This window comes from Pinus tabuliformis, chromosome 3_1, assembly GCF_031772625.1.
Source record: "Pinus tabuliformis cultivar Carrire ecotype Pingquan chromosome 3_1, CPIR1, whole genome shotgun sequence".
Classification (NCBI taxonomy): domain Eukaryota; kingdom Viridiplantae; phylum Streptophyta; class Pinopsida; order Pinales; family Pinaceae; genus Pinus; species Pinus tabuliformis.
In genome coordinates, this window is record NC_142301.1 from 684,880,014 (window position 1) to 684,884,940 (window position 4,927).

Consider the following 4,927-nt stretch of genomic DNA (forward strand, 5'->3'; position numbering starts at 1 on the left):
TTGATTCAACACTTAGCCATTCTGGAGCTCTTCTTGGTCCTCTTACCCAGTGCAAGTTATGAAGGCATTAAACCTCTTGATAAGTGATGAGATTTACATATCCATGAGCCCCACTCATGCAATATTTCCCTCCTAGACTTGTCTTGTGATTCTTTCTTAAATACATCTCTTATGGCTACACATTGATAACCTTCAAGGCATAGTCACCTAATCCTTATTGCTTGTATTGACTCGTTGCATTTAGTTTTTACCAGTTCTTCCTTGCATAATGGAGGGAGTACTTATATTTGATACCAGGGACCTCCTTCAGCCCCTTGCAAAAGTAAACTATGTCATGCAAAGGGACTCCTTATTTCATAGTGCAATGAGTATCCTCCTAGCAAAGTGAATTCATCTTCTACTGCTTGTCTCAACCAACTGCACAATATTATTTTCCAATGAAGCTCCCTAAGCACAAGTCACATTTCTAGTGGAGAGTCAGCTACTACATCCCTCAACTATGATATCATATGAACTTTCCCCTTAAGCAATGAACATGTTGCAGTTGCAGTGCCTAATCTTTCCTTCTCTGTTGACTACAACCCCTCTCTACATCATGCTTTATTTTTCTTACCTCCCTAGAACATGTCGTAGTTCTAGTGGATAGTGGAGCCTTTCCTAGATCACTATTGAAAAAAAGTGTGCCCTTCCTTAAGTTTTCCTCTTAGTTATAGTACATATCATTGTTTTAGTCAACAAGCCATCAAACCTTATTCACTAGACTCCCTTACTACACAATCACTTAGTCCTGCCCTACCTCCCTAGGGTATATCGTAGTTCTATTGCATAATGTAGCCTTGCATCATTCACTATGTAGCTCAATTTCACTCTCACTACCTTCCTCTCCCTTGAGCCATGCACACTGTACAATTTTAGTTAGCAAGCTCATCACATTGTCTCTTGCACTTCTCCAATATACGAGACCTTGAAGATCCCCTCTTTACAATACAGGTCGCAGTTCTAGTGAGTAGTGGTACCTTTTGCAACCACTTTTGAGCTCAACTACGCAATTCTCAAAAAAATCCTTCCTCCTCAGTCCTTGTGCAATCCCATCACAAGCAACATTTTCCATGAGAAAAGCAATGGTAGAATAATTTATTTCTAGACTTATCTTTCCTTGTCATGAGTGAGCTTCGTTGGAAAGTGTACCACCTCAATATGGCAAGATGATTCTAAAGGATGATTTCAAGGAGAAGAAGAAAAAAGCCACTTGCAGAGAAGAGGTAGAAGGAAGAAATATCATGAAGATATGAAGAGATCTCAGACCATAACAAAATGAAAACATTTCATGATGACTAAGAAGGTCACAATACTGATCCTGGACCCTTTGGAGGGTGAAGATGAATTACAAATCATATCTATAATAAACAATGAAAGACATAATGACAAGAAGAGAAGCTTGACATTGGCATATCATCATGTAGTTCCATGTCATCAATGCCAAGTGATGGCTTCTACAAGTGTCATCACAAGGTCATATGTCTCAATGGGTCTTTCCACATGATGTGGAATGTAATTATATATTATCAAAAACAAAATGAAAAATCGCAAATGTGTGGAAGTCTAAGAGTCAAATGTGAAATATGAAAAGTCACATATGGACCAAAGGCTAATAAAAGTTCAAAGGTCATTTAGTAGTCCAAGGGTCATGAGGGTAGCTCAAGATTCATAGGGGATATGCAAGGTCATTCCTCTTATTATAAAAGAAACCTCATAACTCAAGCAAATGTTTTTCCGGAGGTTTAGACTTTAGAGAGTTAGCATTGGCTCCTTCTGCTTAGCATAGGAGAGAAGATCATTCCTTGGTGAATAAAGAAGTGACTTAATTCTCCCCTACTAGAGTTAGTGTCTCATCATTGTAAATGTGTACTTGGATCATTCACTTAATAATTAGAAACTCATTGAGCTAGCACACTTTCATGCATGTATCATGAATATTGTATGACTATTATTTAGATGTTTGTGGTATATGTTTATTCTTTCATGTACTAAAGAAATTGAACTATTTCATTGGCTTTGGTGCTTATCTTGTTGAATATGTGTTGTATTTGTTTTAATGATCATTATATCTATGTGAACTAATTTTCTAGATAACTAACAAAACTTTTTTCGCCCTTGTGTGCCTCTCTTAGGATAGTACTATTACTTTCCTTCCAGAGTCTCACTAATGCACCTTCCACATTTGAAGGTTTGATGAATTCCATTTTCAAACCCTTCCTTAGAAAATTTGTCTTAGTATTTTCTTAACAAGTCTTCGAAGGATCATGTTCAGCATGTTGACAAGGTGCCCAAACTATTGGAGGAGAAATAATTATATGAAAAATCCTCCAAATGTTTCTTTGGAGTACAAGAGGTGGAATATTTGGATCATATTGTATCTCGTGGAGGTGTTAAGGTAGACCCTAACAAAATTAAATCCATTAAGGAATGAAAAATCCCCACAACCATATAGCATCTTCGAGGATTTCTCTGGTTCACAAAGTATTATCACAAGTTTGCTAAGAATTGAGGGAGAATAATGGCACCTCTAACATCATTACTGAAGAAGGATGCCTTTTCTTGGACTCTAGAAGCAATTAAGGCCTTTGAACATCTTAAAGAGGTAATGTGGAAGGTAGCAGTCTTAGCTACGCATGACTTCACAAAAACCTTTATTGTTGAATGTGATTCCTCAATAATGGAAATGGTGTTGTTTTAATGCAATAAGGAAGACCTATTTCTTTTCAAATTCTTCTAATCAAAGGAAAGTATTTACACAAACCTATTTATGAGAAGGAAATGTTGGAAATACTACATGCACTAAAGAAATGGAAACCTTACATAATGGGAAGAAACTTCAAGGTAAAAACAGATCATGATAGTCTTAAATACTTTTTGGAACAAATATTGTCTTCAGAAGAGCAACAAAAATGGGTCACAAAGATGTTGGGTTATGACTTTGAAATCATCTATAAAAAATGGAAGAAAAATGTCTTCGGAAATGCACTCTCAAGAAAGGATGAGGATGTGGAAACATTTATTTGTGCCATTTATATTATCCAATGTGAGTGGACAATAAAAGAAAGGGCTAAACGAAAGAAGGATGAAGAGGTGTAGATACTCATTCAAAATTTGTAGGAAGATCCCAGTACATCTGATACATTTATTTGAAAAAATGATTCGTTATGGTACAAATATCACTTATATCTTTGTAAGAATTCCCAACTCAAACAAAATATTCTTTTGGAATTGCACACCTCACCCTTAGGAGGGCACTCAGGATTATTAAAAACATAACACAGGGTCAGGAAGGAATTTTTTGGGATGACCTTAAATATGATATTCAGAAATTTGTAACAGAATGTTTGGTTTTCCAGCAAAATGAATTTGAGGCAATTAAGACTCTGGGTATATTACAACCTTTATCCATTCCAAGTCAGCCTTGGGAGGAGGTCTCAATGGATTTTATCACAGGTTTATCTATGTCTAAAGGAAAGAGTGTCATCATGGTGGTAGTTGATAGACTTACCAAGTATGCATACTTTTGTGCATTATCTCATATTTTTAAAGCAAATACAATTGTTATTGCATTGATGGAAACAATTCAAAAGCTTCATGGAAACCGATAGATTATTGTAAGTGATAAAGAACCATTTTCATTGCAAATTTTTGGACGAAATTATTTTCTTGTTTTGGTACTCAATTAACTCATAGCTCATCTTATCATCCACAATTTGATGGGAAAACTGAGATAGTGAACAAATGATTAGAAGGATATCTTCGTTACTTTATATATGATAAACAAACACAATGGGTCAAGTGGTTATCTCTAGCTAAATCTTGATATAACACTTCCTTCCATACTACAACAAAAATGTCCCCATTTATGGCACTTTATGGATATCATCCACCATCCATCGCATCATCTTTAAGAGAAAATTCTAAGGTTCATGTAGTGAAAGATCACATTGAGCATCAAAAACAATTTCTCAAACTCTTAAGGGATAACCTCTCTTTGGTGCGTAATCGATTGAAACAACAGGAAAATCAACATCACAATGAAAGACATTTTAAGGCAGGTGACTAGGTATTTTTATGGCTACAACCATACAAACAAATATCCCTCAAACAAGCTAAGAAGGATAGTAAATTATCACCCAAGTACAACGGTCCTTACAAGGCGTTGCAAAACATTGGTATTATGGAATACAAATTGGAGTTTCCTACATCTTCTTGAGTATATCCAATTTTCCATGTTTCATGTTTAAACAATGTTATCGGTGACAAGATTCCCATTCATACAGTGTTTCTATAACTTGACAAAGAAGGAAAAATAATATTTGAACATGAAGTAGTCAGGGAAACAAGAACTCGACAACTACGAAATTGATCAATTTCATAATATCTCATTAAGTGGAACAACTTACCCATTGAAGATTCCACACGGGTGGACGATAATTTTTTACAAAATCTCCAAAACTACTCAAGTGCTGAGGAAAACACTTTTATGAAGGACAGTGACATGTTAGGTCCCTATCATACTAGTGTATCCCACTTTTGTTGTTCTTACTATATCCCCCTTATTGTTATTGTTGTGCCCATATAGTCCCCATATTGTTATTTGTGTACCCCATAGTATCCCACTATTGTTATTGTTGTGCCCTTACATTATTATTTTTATGTAGGCTCTGATTATATTGTGACCCCTTAGCCTCCTATATATAGAAAGGAGGTATTTCCATTTGTATTATCCAATAATTGTTCATTTATGTAATGTAAATGAGGTTTCCTCCTCGAAGAGTATAATTTTTAAGTCGTTGATTTATCTTTTCTACTATTTTGTAAGTTGGTTGAATAACAGTGGCACTCTTCCATTAGACTAATTATGCCTAGTCAATAGCATAGTCAC